The sequence below is a fragment of the Ambystoma mexicanum genome, chromosome 11 (genome assembly GCF_040938575.1).
Source record: "Ambystoma mexicanum isolate Mex_15411 chromosome 11, UKY_AmexF1_1, whole genome shotgun sequence".
NCBI classification, from domain to species: Eukaryota; Metazoa; Chordata; class Amphibia; order Caudata; family Ambystomatidae; genus Ambystoma; species Ambystoma mexicanum.
In genome coordinates this window covers 59,587,822-59,604,371 of record NC_090934.1, presented here as the reverse complement: position 1 = coordinate 59,604,371, position 16,550 = coordinate 59,587,822, and the positions used below count along the sequence as shown (strand labels likewise).

The 16,550-nt window shown below is 46.7% G+C and overlaps 1 protein-coding gene across 8 annotated transcripts in view; it reads left to right on the top strand.

The window, feature by feature from the left end:
- Positions 1–16,550, top strand: part of NFYC (nuclear transcription factor Y subunit gamma) — a 149,877-nt gene that overhangs the window by 15,569 nt on the left and 117,758 nt on the right. For 3 of the 8 annotated variants that reach the window (XM_069622549.1, XM_069622545.1, XM_069622546.1), the window contains exon 2: positions 15,219–15,307. The exons of 2 other annotated variants lie outside the window; for them this stretch is intronic. The gene's annotated coding sequence lies outside the window, so the exon portion shown is untranslated. Of the gene's footprint in view, positions 1–570; positions 795–1,251; positions 1,309–15,218; positions 15,308–16,550 lie in introns of those variants that run through there. 3 more of the 8 variants (XM_069622550.1, XM_069622547.1, XM_069622551.1) reach the window with 3 other exon arrangements.

Sequence of the window (16,550 nt, the reverse complement as noted above, 5' to 3'; positions counted from 1 at the left end):
CGTTTGTAGAAGTGGGTTGACACTTGTGTGTATGCTGCATGTTGTCTAGTCGCAGGACCCTCTTTGAACGTGCAAACGCAGGTGGATGGATCACTTAAACGATGGCATGTGTATTGGTCTGTTAGTGCGGGGGGCAATCTTGGGATTGAGGCAGCATTGGCTGTGTTTTCTTTTCCGTTATGCCCTATTTTGTCGGGGTAGCTCTGCAAGGGACCTGTTGGTGGGCGGGGGGGAAGGCCTTCGCTTCTACTGGTAATAAAGATGCGGTAGTGTGCCAGGGCCCCGGGTCGGCGGCGCCTAGAAGCCCTCTGTGACGGGGGGTGGTCGCTGCGGCTTGCGCCCGCCCGGAGCCTGCACTTGCAGCAGCGCTGCTCGTTGCGGGACTGGCCGGGAGGGGGCGCTGCCGAGCCCCGTGGCTGCCGGAGCGCTGACCCCTGCCGCATGGCTCAAGGTAACCTGCGAACAGGAAGTGTTTGCGGGGGCGGGGCCGTGCGCCGGAGCCGGCCAATGGCGGGCGCGGCCCGCTCCCCTCCGCCAATGGGCGCGCGGCGCCGAGCGGCAGGCTAGGCTGCGCCCCGCGGGCGGGCAGGCGAGCAGGCAGGAGGAGGGAGGCTGCTGCCTGCCTGCCCGCCCGTCTGCCTGGCTGCCTTGCAGTCTGGCCTGCTCTGCTCTGTGCAGCGCGCGGCTCCGAGCGAGGCCCGGCCTCCTGCGAGCAGGGGTCAGCTGAAAGACAAAGGGCGATGGCGGAGACGCGGGCCTGCCGAGGCCGGGCGGCCGCGCGCCCGGGACGCAGGGTAGGTGCTCGGGGCAGGCAAGGGCCCCTGCATTCCGCGCATTCCTCCCGCGCCGCGCGTCCTTCAGGGCAAGGGGTGGGTGGGTGTTTGTGCTGCTGCTGCACGGTGCACCCCCACATACCCTAGGGGGATGGGTGCCATGCAGCTGGGAGCCCAGCCGCGGGGGCACGGGTTCTTGCATGGGGGGGCGGGGTCCTTCCCATTGCCGGGGTGTCTGCCTGCGAGCGGGCTCGGTGGTGGAGGATGCAGTTCTGCCAGCAAAGGGGCGGCGCAGAGCAGATTCGGGGGCCACCGTCTTCTATATGGTGGCTGTGAATCGCATCCCCTGCATGGAATGTACCCATCGCTCTTCCGCAGGGTGCCCCAGCAGTGAACTCCCCGTTTCCGGCCCCTGGAAGCTTTGTTCACCGCACCCTCGGCTTTCCTTCTGAAAAGGCACGCTTTGAAGGTCATTTGGGGGCGCGCTCGCTCGGTCCTGCGACAGTAATGCTACCTGGCCTATTGAAACAGAAAGGTGATCGAGGGCTTGGCATCCTCTGCCACACAATGGCAAACGCTTTCCTTCCTAAGCAATGGGTGACCTTGAAGGGCTGCTGCCTGGAGTTCCGAGAAGCGCCGAATTCCTTTCTGCATCATTGCAGTGCAACTGGGCCATTTGGTGGAGGCACCAACTACTTTCATATGAGGCACAATCGGGAATGAAGAAGTGTTTTCAACTTACATTAAACACTATTCGAACGTGTGTGGCTTGTGGGTCTAAGCTACAGGGGGCGTTTTGGTTACGAATTCCACCTTTCGGAATCGCCATACATGCCTAGATGAGCTTACCCTTGACGCTGTTCAATGTACGTACATTTGAAATCCACATTCTCTCTGCTCCGCGCCATCTGTGTCCCTTGAAGAAGCATCCCATGATTCCCGTTGACATGTCGGAATTCACGGTCATTCTTGCCTCCCGTTTTGTTTTTTTCTTCCATAGAGTGCGTTCGGCTAAGTTACCTACACTTCCCTTACATCAAGTCGATCAAAGAAGTTATTTCTCTATTCAGATGGTTTTGCAAAGCCTTTCAGTATGATGTGGCGTACCATACACACGTCGGTTGTTTTTAGTGTATTTGTATAAGAATGTCTTTTGCTATTGATTAGTGTTTTCTCTACTCAAATGTTTGGGTACACACATCTGCACTTTTTGTGCGATTTCACTTTTGTAAAGTGTCGGTTGGAATGTTCTTGCTCGAATCGTCATTTTCCTATCGCACATCTCTTTCCGATCAACGCACTAGGTCAGATCCTATCACAATTTGAGCACTAGTCTTGCATTTACTCTTTATTTTCTCCATTCTTTAGGAGCATTGTTTCTCATTGAGTATTTTCAATTGTAGCATTGTCTTCTTCCATTAAAACTTTTTTTGTCCCTTTTCTATTTGATTTCACGTGTGCTATAGGCCGACCCTAAAAGGAGCGCTGTACATTAAAATGCACTAAACGCAATTCCTGAAGAGTAAAATGTAGTAAAAATTACAAATGCCAACCAATTACAGTATGAGGAAGATTTTGGGTTTTCATTTCCGAAAGTCCCCATAATTCTAGTCTAGTCTGTACTGGTGCATTCTGGTTTCACCATCTTGTGGCCAATGCTGGATTTGACTTTTATGGACTTCATTGATTCACGGTGCGTCGCCCTTTCTCAACTCTCATGCTGGATTTAACTTTTCATCTCGTACTCATGGTGGCCCTGAATCATGCTGTTCCCATCTGTATCTTGTATCCTGACTTGCAACATTATGTGTTACTACTGACTTCTGCAATTGTATTCTCTCCCCTCTTGCTTCTCCGCTATTTTGACTGCTTACTGTTCTCTCCTCACCTCCCTTTCCCTAGCTCCTCCCCTTACTTTCTTCTGTGCACTTACTCTTATCAGAATTGTCCATGGACCTAGTATGATGGCAACCTCGCGTGTCTCCTCCCCCACCCCTTAGTTGTCTCCCTTCCAGCACAATCTGAAATGTCGTCATGTATAGTACAGATGTTCATTTCACATCCTTACTGTTCATGGTCTGTAAGAATGTCATTGTATTACCTTGTTCCCTTGCTTGACTTGAAGCTCTTTGATACACATTGTGTATAACCAGGCTGAAACACGTCTGGGGTTGCTGTTGGTACTCTTGTTCGGAAGAGAATTGCCATAGCATTTTGTTGATGGGATGCCGATGTGGGCAGGACGAGGAAGGATATGCAAATGGTATTTCCCTTCTGTTAAAGGTACAATAAGCTACGTTGTGGTTGTGGTTGCAGGCTCTCGAGTGGGTACCTTCACAAAACAGTCCATTTAACCATGCACGTCCTTGCAGAGGGGTACTGACTATTTTTATTGCGCAGAAAAGTATAGTAAAGATATGAGGTGGGTTTACTATGAGGTGGGTTTACTATGATGGATAGGAACAATTTCCCATTTTGATCTATGTGGATTGATTCTGGGGTTGAGAAGGTGAATGCTAGTTGGGTGAAAAAATGCCAACATAGGTTAAATCAGTTCTGTTAATCTGTTCCATTCAGCACTTCTCTCTACCAAAGAGAGAGGATTAGAAAAGCAGCACACTTCTTAAAAAGATCTTTGGGCTGAAATGCAGTAAAATTAATTTGTCGAGCGTGGTAAGCGCATAACTTGAGACCAACTGCTTATATGTTGTCTGGGCACATGCAAGTTAGAAAGCCTTGTGCATTCTTTCATGGTCTAGCCACACTTTACTTGTTTATGAATGGGGCAGTGCTATATTGGGGGAAATTTATTATGGTATCTAAGAACGCGTACATGGCTTCAGGTAGCAACATATCGATTTACAAGTCTTGGAGGCAAACGTGACAGAAGCATAGATGCAAGAAAGCTGGGAGCACACAAAGGGAGGGTGGGGAGGGGGGGGTAGACAAATGGGCAACAAAGGTCAGACCAGAATATTGCTCCTTTTCCACCACCCTTTGGTCCTGATGGGTTGCAGTGCAATATGGGATTGCCGTCGGGGATGAAATGGTCCACATGCTCAATTTGAAGCTGGTGAAAAGCATGTATATGTCAAGAAAACCCAAAGATGAACTAATCCTAAACCAAATGTTCAAGCAGATGATCATTCAGTAACACTGCATACAGCAGGCAACCAACTTTCACAACAAACTCAAACACAACACTCAACTAAAACAAACACATTTATTAAAGCACACTGCAATGTTATTGTCCTGCAATGTGTGGGTGACATCATAGAGAACAAAGTCCTGTTTTTCCCGTTTTTATAATAAAATACAAAGATTGATTTGTCTGTGTAAAATCAAAAAAAAAAAAATCTGTAAAAACGGACTGGAAACCTTACCTATAATGCATTCACTCCAGCTCCTTCTGCTGCTCCTACTCGCCTCACACTAAGATTTCTCCATCATGCTACAACTTCCCTATCCTATTATAAAACTCAAAACTCCCACTTATCCATTTCTCTTCCATCTCCTTCCAACAAACAAAGCCGACAAGCTAAAACTTAACCACCTCGCCTCTCTTCCCCCAAGACTCAGTCCATACTCTTTCGTACCTCATTAACTGAACATTGCACTCAGGAATGCTGTCTTTATGCAACAAAACTGATCACTGACTACTTCACCCCAGTTCTCCCCTAGACCTTCTTGCTTTCAATGGAAATTGGATTTCTTCACTGGATAGTGCCACTCTGACGGGCTTGCACGACTGCACTATCCTTCATTCACTGTGGAGGCGTCGAACACCTACTCTTCCCACCTCAATGCCTCACACATCTCTAATGCCATGTCCTCTTGAATTCACCATCTCTACTATTGCTCTGCCTCACTCAATCTCCATCTTGGTGTCGTCATTCCTTGATATTGGGAAACTCTCTTGTTCCACTAAACATCACCTCATTCCCATAGGTGACTAAATCTCTCTAACCACTTCTCAGAAATCTTTTTCCCTGTTTATGCACCAGCTAGAAAGTGGCTTATACGACCGCTAATGCGGTGAGCAAGGTTTTGTCCAGTACAGACCTGCACTGATATATTAGTTGTGGGTGGACACTCCACTTGTGGGCTGGTCTCTAGTCTAATTTCTGGAAAAAAGCATTGCATCAAAGGACATGTTTTGAGTATGGTGCGACCGTCCTCCCTCGCCTAAAAAAAAGGCTGTTCCGAACCGTCTGGCTAACTTTCTCCCTTTCGCCCGTGCTTGCAAGGGTTGTGTTCAAGCATTTTACCACTCTGGAAACTGCTCTTAAGAATGTGTCCAATATAATCGACTCTGTTAATGATGCCCATCTATCCTAATTCTACTTGACCTGTCTGCTGCCTTTGTCGCTGTTGATCACTCTTGAGCTCCTTAATACTCTTTATTCTTGGGATTCTCAATCAAGCCCTTTCCTAAATCGAATCCTACTTTGCACCTACAAGTTCTCTCCTCGAGCAACACCTCAACTCACTCTTGGTGTTCCACCGTGGCTCCTACTCCACACCTCTGCTCTTTGGGCACTAATCTCCTTTGGGGTTCTCATACCTTTCCGCGGATGACACCCAGATCTATTATTTTCCTGACCTCTCCTCTGATCTGTCAACGTTTCCAACAGTCTCTCTGCCATTAAATATTGAATGGCTTTCAACTTTCTGAAGTTGAACTATACCGAAACAGAGGTGTGCTTCTTCCCTGCCAAAAGCTCTCATGTCTTCCTCTGCTTATCCATTTCCCTCTCCCCTACTCTTCAGCTAGAAAGCTCTGTGTTATCCATGTTCCTTCTTATCCTGTCTCTACTTTCATCTCCAAAACTGGAACGGCAGTTCACCTCGACCTCATAACTATCAGGAAAATTGGGCCCCTCTTTCCTTTCAACACTGCCAAGCATCTCTCACTATTGTATTCACTAAACTGGACTACTGTGTCAGCATACGCTTTGGTCTACCCAACTGCTTTTTGTCATTTAAACAAGATTAACTTCACTACCAGGACTCCCTGTGATTCCCTCACTTCACAAGTTTTTTGTACCGCCACCAGGCTGGATGGATGTCGATGCAAAACCGTGCCATATTTACTAATATTTCCATGGTGTAAGGCACCACCATAATCTATCCTATCCAACTCTACAAGCCTTCTTGTAATCCTCGCTCTGCTCATCGCCCTCCCAGTATTTTCTCTCGCTTCTACTCTCTTCTTGCTCCACTTAATGGAATTTTCTTCCCCCTGTACATCCGAGAAACGTTCCATTCTGGACTCTGAGCTACCCTCTTAACCTACCTCCCATCTGCCTGCTAGGTAACATTTTCCCTCGCTTTCGACCTACTTCTGTCCCTCACTTCCTTGCCTCTACTCTAGCACATCACCCATCATGGTCACATCGAGAGCACAGCTGGCTTTACCCATCTATCTATTTTAAAAATGTTGGATATATATATATATATATATATATATATATATATATATATATATATATATATATATATATATATATATATATATATATATATATATCCACTTATGTGTTGTCCCCAGTGACTCTTCCATTTTCTCCCCTCCACAACCTGGTCAGAATATAACTCACCCCATTGTATTAAGGTCGTAACCTTTCTGACAAACCTGATTTGTCTATAGTACATTATTTTGTGATCACAAGAGCAATGCTCCTCCTGTATATAAATCAGTCATACACTTGGTGTTCCTCTCCATGTGTCGCATGTTCCATCTCTTTTTTCTTAGATGACCACGTAGTAGTGTCTTGCGAAAATGCAGCAGACTCTAGAGTCTAGATGCTTGGAGACGTGTTTCTAGGTGAATTGTGGTTGGGGCATTTTGTGTATATGAATTCCCACAGATAAGGTGTAATTGCCATTTTTACTCCCATAAGTGACCAGTACGGTCAAGAAAAGGGAATAACGGGCACATAGGAGCAGGGCGCAACGTTTGCCCTAGCCAAAGGTTAGTGATATTTAACTCTTGATAAGAAATGGTGCTCAGTTTGTATATACTGAGGTGTTGCAAGTGACTTTTTATGGCTGGCTAGTAATCTCTAATTCCACTCGCATCGCCCCACTGATGTGATAGGATCAAGGTTCCAGACGAGCCTTCAATATGTGTATCCTGGTCATTTTGACACAAACAAGATCTTCCCTTAGTGCGAGGATGTCGCATGAGGTTCTTGGGGGCTATTTGTGACCAGTTGGTGAGAGAAGTACGGAGTTTGGCTAATGTTACTTTGTTCAGAGGGGTGGATTCTGTCTGTTCTCATTTAGTATATTAGGATGCAAGGCTGAACGTAAAATGATTAGGTGTGAGGTGCACAGTCATATAGCTGCCACACATAAGCATGAAGTCCTAACCAGTGCACCAAGACAACCTCCCCACATTTCTACCATTGGCCCCCGCAGATGGATCACATTTTTATTAGCCTTTTGTCAAATTACTCTTGCGGTCTATGGGTCGAATGATGTAGCTGGAGCCGGAAGTGCCTCCGGGGTGTCGGATTTTCCTCAGATCAAATTTGGCCTTGGGGACAACATTTCAAATTGGCAGATGCAAACCAGCCATTAAAGTCACTTGGCACCTTAATTCTACAGGTGCGCACAACACCCTGTTTTATACTGACCAAGAATCCATATTACTCGCCAATGGCTAGTGTCGAGTGCCAATTGTACCCCCAGTGGTATCTAACTTCCAAATGAGCTGGAACGATAACTGTTCATGACTATTCATGCTACATATATCTTCTGGATGTCTATTTTTCAAATGATGGTTCGAACAGAGTCGCAGGATTTCTGGGAAACTACACTACCAACCCTCTTTGAATAATGGAAGGAATAACTATCGCTACTGCCTGGGGGCGGGGAGGGGGGCGCGAGGAGGGGCACAAATGAATGTTAGCCAGCCACAGTCACTCGCCACCAATTCTGTGCATATACACACCATCTCGTACTCCCGAGTCAAAAATCACTAGTCATATGAGTGCTAATTGTGCACCTTCACTACCACTGTCTCCACCTATTATCAAGCCCCCCAGTGGAAGGGGTTCCTCGGATGGGGGATCCAGATCTATGCGGGCCCCATGGGTCTCTTGCGCTACCCTAGCTTCCTCAAAAGCTTTGAGACTTGATAACCTTACTGCCCTTGGTTGGTTGGTTTGCCGGAGTCCACTTGTTTGACATGAACACTGACTATGGAATCTTAATCTAGCTAATGTCCAGCTTCATTAAACAAAATTAAATACACCCATCTGTGTTTCTATTGTTAACTGCACTTACTTTTAGTTTTGGATGAATGTCGATCTATCCAATCTCACAGGTGCCCAACAATGTGACAAAATGGCGACTACTCTGCTGGAGTATAGGGATTAGTAGAGGCTACACCGCCTACTCAACCCCTCACTACTTCTAAACTTGTAGTGATCCCAATCAGGGTGAAACGGGAGCAGAGAAGCCTACATCTACAGGAGAGATGTGAGCTGATTTCAGTAGCAACACAAACTACTTTAGTAGAATGATTCCAAAATAAAATGTCCAATCAAGGTTCTTTAAAAATATAGAAGCTTTAATACGATCTATGCAACAAAATAACTAGGACTTGCAAGTAAAAGAATGCAGAACTTGCTGTGAAAAGGGCGCTCCAGTCCCGTACCCGAATCTGAGTGGAAGCAGCAGATTTTGAGCGAGCCACCTCAATGTTGGATAGGCGCCTGCATTAAATTGTGCTTCCAGAAAGCACCCTGTTTTGCTTTGGAGCCATACGCACCATGCTGGTGAAGAATCTGTTCTATTGAATGTACCTAAAAACTTGACAACATGGAAGTTAGTATTTGAGTCCTAAAGTTGTATGGCAGCGTTTTTACTCTAGTGACGAGTGTGCATAGAAAGTATGCTTTGGCCATATAGTCCACTTTTTCGTGTTGTTAAAGTATGGCTGCTGTGTCCAAGTTTTCTTGGCACCTCGGGACAATTGCATATTTTGCTTTCTTCAGTATGGTTTATTTTAAATTGTCGAGCACTCTGGTGCCCTTTAGAGGTGTGGGCAGAGGGGCGTTTTTTGCGCTGTGCTTCAATCTATTTAACCTGCAGTGTGCGGAAAAGTAAAGAATTTGGTAAAATGTTGGGCGCCAGGAATGTGTTGCGCAAGGTGGCTTCTTGTACAGAAGTGGCCTGACCTCCAGCTGACAGTAAGCAAGAGCTACTGCGTTTGTAAACCTTTATTGCTAGTTTTTCTTTCTTTTACTCCTAGATACTGGTCTAAATGTTTGTAGGCACATGTACTGCTTCCAGGGGACTCATAGGACACCACCAGGCAGCCCTGAACTGGCAGTCCCATAACGCATGCCACACTGCAGCTATGCTCCCACCAAGTTTATCGTATGGTCACATGCCTGTTTTATATTTTTGGGCAAAACTGGTGCCGGCGTGTATTAGCTTAATACTGAATAATGTTGGTGTTTTTAACCCTATAACGCAGTGACTGCTTGTTTTACTCAATTTGGGGGCAATTAGGGTGTAGGCAGCGTTTGTTCCACCGTGAAGCTTGCATGTGTTGCTCATCAGGCTCACATGGGCCAGTGCTTAGGGGTTGGCACATATGCCACGTTCACGAGCCCATCCTAGTGCGAGGTGATCATGGACACAAACAGCTGCAATGAAACGTCACTTTCCTGATGGCGTCCGGCCTGCTCCCTGGGGTTGCATCCCACCAATACAGATACACGCTTCGCCCTTGTGGGAGCAGGCAGCCTGCTCCCACTTTAAAGCATGCACCTACACTTAGGAGGGGTTTGAGCGAAGAAGGGGTCACATTCCTTTGCAAGTTCCCCGGATGTCGACCAAGACTAGAACTGCCTCGTTTTGTCAGTAAAAAATAGCATGGATTTACTGTAGGACCCGTGCTAGGCCCAAACGCATACATGGTTATGCTGCAGGATTTAAGTAGGCTGGGACTGCACTCAGTACTTATTACACAGCACACCGTTGAATACCCAGAACTGTGATCCGTACTGACCCAGAAGTAATACTCAAGTATTGATTTGGTACTCTTATCAGGATTAACTCCATCTCATTTCTTCCACTGAATGTTTAGTCCATAAAACATGCCTACACATATGCCACGCCTCTCTGCTTCTTCGGGGTATAAACGTGGTTGGCAATTCTTTTGTGTGATGTTATACGTAACATTACACACAACTTGCTAGCAAGCCAAACATTAAAAATGCTGAAAGGGGCTACCTGTGACACCATTATTTTAAAGCTCTCTAGTCCCTATTAGCACTGGCTTCCATGCAACGTTACTTGTTACAGATCACCGTTTACATGGAGTAATGCAGCAGGGATATAGAGCTGGATAATCTACTCGTATCTGTAAAGCTGGTTTTCACTTGGGTGCGACATGTGCAGCACTTTCACCTGCAGCTGGGTTGCCTAGCGTGGCAATGCGGTCAGCATTCTGGTGTAGGCAGGGATATCCTACATTTTCCCATGCACGCTACTTCGTGTGACTGAAGTCCATGGCGAAAAGAGTGGATTGAAGATGCAACGGAACGTCCATCCAAGAGCACTGTTGCTCTGGGAAATAGGACCGTCTGCTCACGTGTTCCATTGCTTAAGTGATACAAAAAAAAAGTCACTCTATCTTCAGGCACCCACGTAATTTCAAGTCTTCTCTTTCCAAAATGCCGATTAGTCAGACTTTGATCTATTTTCTGTATATCCTCTTTTTATAAATTACCAAGGGAAAAACTAGTGCTGGTAAGTAGCACATGCTTAAATAGCTTCAGTATGCCCAGCCCTGTCCCTGAGTGAATTTGTGAAAACCACTGGTGCTTTAGTTTAGTTTTATTTGTATAGCGCAGCCAAACCCTGGAGTAACTGGGCACATTAGACTTGAGAAGCAACATATGTTACAGAAGGTTGTACGTGTGATAAATAGCAGAGGACAATAAAATAAATATCATGAGAGACTGTGTGACCGGATGGTCCCGAGAGTAGAAAGCATAAATAGTTGCAAAATGGACCGGGTTACAGAGTGTCCGCAACTATAGGTAGCACGGAATTACAGGGTGCGAGAGTTCGCTGAAGACAGGGTTAGAGTAGTTCGCAGTAGATGGCACAGCGTTGCAGGTTGCGAGAAGGTAAGATAACCGGCTATTGCTGAGTCATGAACGGCTCCTTCACCTTGGATCTGAAAGACCAAAACCAGGCGTCGGCTCTAATTACCATGGGAAGTGCGTTCCAGCATTTCGCTGCTAGCACAGGGAAGTGCGTTCCCCCGGCTGTTTTCAGGTTAAACTTCAGAATGTTAAATTGGTGCAGGTATGGGTATCTGGTAGGTCTGGATGAGCTTTGTCTGGTGAATTTATCTGTTAAGTAGCGTCAGGCTGTCTGGGAGAGGCATTTGTGTGTGATGACGAGTGAGCGTAACTTGATTCGGTCACAGATAGGGAGTCAGTGACTTACTTTCTGATGGTGGAGATGTGGGCCTTACGGGCAAGATTAAGGGCACATCTCAGGGCGTTATTCTGTAGAACCTGTAGTCTCTCCAGGTTGTGATTAGTAGAGCCAAGGAAGAGTGTGTTGCAGTAATCCAATTTGGACAGTATCGGAGCCCTGGCCAATGTGAGGCAGCTGTTGGTAGATAAAAATGGTTTACCGGCATTGCTAAGTTTATTAGTGTAGGCAGTGGATGAGATAGTAGCGTTTATTTGTTTTTTGAGGGAGAGCGTGGAGTCATACACACCCAGTGTTTACTTCTTTTTGGACTTTTATGATGTTGCCATCAATGGTGAAGGAATGGTACCTGGGATTGAGTTTAAGGCGGGCCTGGGAACCGATGATGAGCAATTCCGTCTTATCATTTAAGCAAAGGCTATGGGTGGCCATCCATGCTTGGATTTTGAAGTAGATATCATTGAGTTTTGCAACCTCTTTCTCATAGCTCCCAGTGAGCGTGATGAGGACCTGGGTGTCGTCTGCATAGTTTGTATATGCGACACCCAGGTCGTCAAGGCGGTCAAAGAGGAGCTTGGTAAAGATGTTGTAAAGCTTAGGGGAAATACAAGATCCTTGGGGGACTCCACATTGGATTGGGACGGGGTTGGCCGCTGCAGAAGGGGTGAAAACCCTGGTCATTTGTCGGACAGGAAGGACCAAATCCAATTGGTGGCATTCTGGGAGAATGCGGCAGGCGAGGTGTTTGGTCAGAATTTTATGGTTGACCAGGTCGAAGGCTGCAGACGTATCCAACCAGAGCAAGATGGCCAGATTGCCCGTGTCTTTAGCTTCATCCATTTGGATTTTTAGGTCCAGGAGGGCTGTTTCGGTCCCATACCTGGTTCTAAAGCCAGATTCACGCAAGCCGAGGTTGTCTTCCAAATGTCGTATTTGGAGGTATGCCACTATTTTCAAGAGTAGGGTGCCCATATTTCCAAACCGAAAAACCAGGACTACCAACAACATAAAAGCGGGACTACCCCATTGCAGCCCACCAATTACCGTCCCTCCTCCCAACACGCCTCCAACCACCACCCAACCATTTTTCCAGCACTTTGTGCATTTTGTCTGTGAATCTTGGCATGTTGATTAAAAACAAGCGTTAGCTCTAATTGATATTACATGGCTTGCTGTACAGCAACTTCCAAGCCAGTCTCTGTGGCACAGTCAGTAAGTGTTGTGACTTGTACCTGGAAAGGTGGGGGTTCGAGCCAATCCTCGAGCTCCAACATTTTGAAAGTGTTGTGAAAAATAATTACGATTTTAATTACCGTAGCCACTCAACCATGCAAACCCTGGACGGGGTTTCTAAAATGAAAAAAAAAAACTCCCGGGACAGAGGGTGATTTCCCTGACTGTCCCGGGAAAACCGGGACGTCTGGTCACCCCATTCAAGAGGAAAGGGACAGTCGCGTGATGGATCTGTAGTTAGTTGGTATTTTAGGTTCTAGGTTGGGTTTTTTGAGAAGAGGTAGGACCCATGCTTCTTTGATATTGTTGGGGACGGATGAGTTCTTAAATGAAGAATTGATCGTGGTGGTGATGAAAGGAGCTAGGTCTTTAGCCCCTTCCTTGATAACTGAGGCAGGGCACCGGTCACCTTGACAATTAGAGGGTTTTAGGCTGGCCATTACGTTACCTACTTTGTCCGCTGTGACTGGGGAGAAGTGGAGGGGGTCGGGGGGGGGGGGGGGCAGTAGGGGTGGGGAGAGCTGTGTTTATTGCTAGGGTGGTCTTTGGTGGCGAGGTTAGCTTTTTTGTATTCTATCTTGGCCTGTAAGACTGCTGTTTTGTTTGAGCACGCTCGTTAGATGTTATTACACCAAGCCTTGTCCTTGATGTAGTCATCGGTGGGGGGCACTTGTGATTCCAATTCTCTTGATGGAGAATGGCTCTTTTCGTGCCAGATTTGGCATTGTGTATTCTTGTGTTGCAAATCTTTTTTGGCGGTCGTAATGGCAACTTTGTAGGTGGCTGCTGCAGTGGGGGACCTTTCTTTAGTGGAGAGAGAGAAGGGGCTTTTCTCCAGCTAGATTCAGGTTTGTTTGATATTGGAGTGCTTTTAATTCTGCAGAGAACCATTTTTTCAAGTGGGCAGTTGGTTTGGCCTTAAATTTAAGTGGTGCTATTTGGTTTAGAGCTTGTTCGGGTGTGTCATAGAGTTAGACTAGCGAGACTGAATTGGAGATAGTGATGGTATGATCAGTATTGGTGATTGGCTGTAGTAGGGGTCTTGGATTCTCTATAGATATCACGATTGTTCCTAGCCATAATTTGCGGTGTAGTGGTTGTAGGTGTACTTTTTAGAGTATCTCTGGGTATGGTAAAGGTGATAAGATGGTGGTCTGTCCAGAAGCAGTGTGATGTCTATCGAGGAGATGTCACAATTGACGTCGGCCAGCCAGTCCAAGGTTCTACCTTTTTGGCATGTGTAGGCTTATTGATGTGTTATGTGAGACCAAATTGAGTCAGTGTCATTAAGCAGTGAAGCGTTAGCATTGTTGGGGTCATGAAGGCCAAGGTTAAAGTCGCCCATTAAAATAATTTGTGAGCCTGGTTTTGTGTTGGATGTCAGTAGATGGGAGAGGTCATCAAAGGAGAAGCTGGCACCTGGGGTACTATAAATGAGGTGTAGAATAGTTTGGGTGTTAGTGGGAGTTTAATGGATAGAATTTCTGCAGAGGGTAGACCTAGGTTGGCGACTTCTCTGTTTAGATTGGATTTTGCAATGAAAGCCACTCCGCCTCTAATACCGGATTTTCTGTCTGATCGGATGTTCTGGGATGGCTATTGAAAGTGCGGGACCCACAGCGCGATGTAGCCATGTTTCTGTAACTGCGAGGAAGTCCAGTCCGCAATATCGGGAGTGTGAGCTACTAGGGATCGGGCATTGATGAGGGCATCTTTGATAGTGGTAGGTGTCAATGTCTTCTGGTGGGGGTTTAGATGACGTGGAGGGACTGTGGTCATTAAGAGTGACCGTATGTGTCGCTGGGGGAGTAAGAGGCAGCAGGTTTTTGTCCCAGGTGCGCAGGGCGAGAGACTTGGACCTAGGAGACTTATGCTTGATGCTGGTACGGGAACCTAGTCTTGCATTTCTCAGGTGTGGTACATGGGGCATAAGGGCTAAGGTCATTGGAAGTGTTGAAGCGAGAACCTAGTCTTGCATTTCTCGGGTAAATAGGATGGGATGAGAGGAGTGGGGGTGGGAGGGTGGCGAATCTGGTGATCCATTCTGCCGGAGACGGAGGTGGTTCTAGGAGGGGGGAGGCTATGGTTGGTGGTGTATGCAGTACCTTGTACCATGTGGTGGGTGGGAGGTTAGAGAGTGATATGTTGTGGAATAGTGGGAGGATAGTGGCAATGGTGTCACTCGTCTTAATGTGGGCATGGTTGGTGGCTAGGCGGCTAGTTATGCTAAGGTACTAGGGTAGATGGACAGGAGGTTTGAGAGCTCGGGCTGGCTGGTTGTATGGGGTCACCATTGTGCTGGGCAAGCTACAGTATACAAGCCGATGGCTATTCTGTAAGGTAAACAGGTAATGGGCTACTAGGTTAGCCTCAATACAGTAGGCAGACAATAGGTCGCTAGACCAGGCAGGGTGGTTTAGGCAAATAATATACTGCTACACCATACAATATGCAGTGGGCAAGCGGTGAATCGCTAGCAAGGCAAATACAATGGTGTGACAATGGGCCACTAGAACAGGTAGGGCAGGCAGAGTGTGACCTGTAATAGCAGCGACAACCGTCCTGTTTTTTTTTATGGACTGTAAAACGAAATGAGATTGTTTCCAAATTGGTTGTGGCCTGAACATCGATTTTTACTGAGAATGGGAGGCTATTGTAACTATACACACATCGTTTTGTTTCATGGATTGGTGGTGCACTGTGTAGTAGTGTTGAATTAATTCTTTCTACTTTCTGTTTCAGTTTTGTCAATGTAATAGGACCAGATTATACACGGTGTGTTTAAGAGCTGCTGCAACCACAGGGGGCCTACAAGCTGGAGGACTATTCAGGTATTTTTTTCAAGTTCACTTTCTGGCGTTGACATAAACTTGAGCTTCCATTCTCATAACGCACTCACCTTCAAGGCACCACCTTTCCCTTTTTGTGTCTTTGTTGGCATTGTTTCTTCTCTTCGACTCCAACTTCGCTTTTCATTTTAGTTCCTTTCACTTGGTGCTACGGTGTCTGCCCATCTAGAGCCAAGCAGGGCACTACTTTGTTTGGCTTTTTAGTCCTCGGTTCCTGATTGATTTTTATTTCTATCGCGCTCATACACAAGCGTTTCAGAGCGTGACAAGGCAGGGAACAGGGGAGAACAAAAACAGCAATCTTACTAGGCCCAGTGACATTGAGAACGTGCAAGTGCAGGGCAGAGGAGAAGGGGGAGAAGTGCATTGCAGGGGGAACAAAAGAGTCAGAAGGAAAAAACGAATAATAAAATGATCAATAAAAAGGCAACAAACAATGGGAGTGCAGCCAGCAATTGGCAAGTGCTGGGTTTATGGCAGCAGGCCGTATAGGTCTGAAAGTGCAGGAAGAAAAGGGGGTGGCTGTATGGGTACAGATACAGACCCCAGTGCAGGGCGTGGCCCGGAGGCAGTGCGTGAGGGTGGCAAGATGAGCAGGTACCGGAGCCATCCTTGGTCTTCTGTCGACCACCACTGACCCTACTCCTGTTATGTAGAGCTTTGGGGTATTCCTTACTTTGCTGGGCTTTATGTGAGCCCCTCTGTTCCACTTACAGTAGAAGCTGGTACCAGACCCATATGATGCCAACTTATTTTGGCAATGTTCCAGCGGTGGTCGTGGATTCGTTCTCCAGCTAATGTTTGACATTTTTTGGGGTTGAGTGACAGTTTGTTTGGGGGCAGCGTTATGTCTGCCTCATTGTTGAGTGTGCCTCAATCGTTCCTAATCTGATGCTCTGCTTCTTGAAACCTGATTCGTAAGGTACAGCTTCAAGGACTTAAATCAGCAGCTTACTCCAATCTCCCTCTGATTATTTGCTGTAATAAAGCGCACGCAACATCTCTCCAGCAAAGGGGCATCGCGGATCGGAATCTTACTAAAGGCCCTGCTGCATGTTATTCATGGGGAGTATTCACTGGGACATCAAGCACTCCGTTGCAACGGAACATAGCTGTATCCTGCCCGGGACAGGGACCAACTACCTCCACACATCTGCAACAGATTGCTCGACTACACTCACTTAAACGCACATTGCCACCTCCAATTGAATACATCCGAGACACA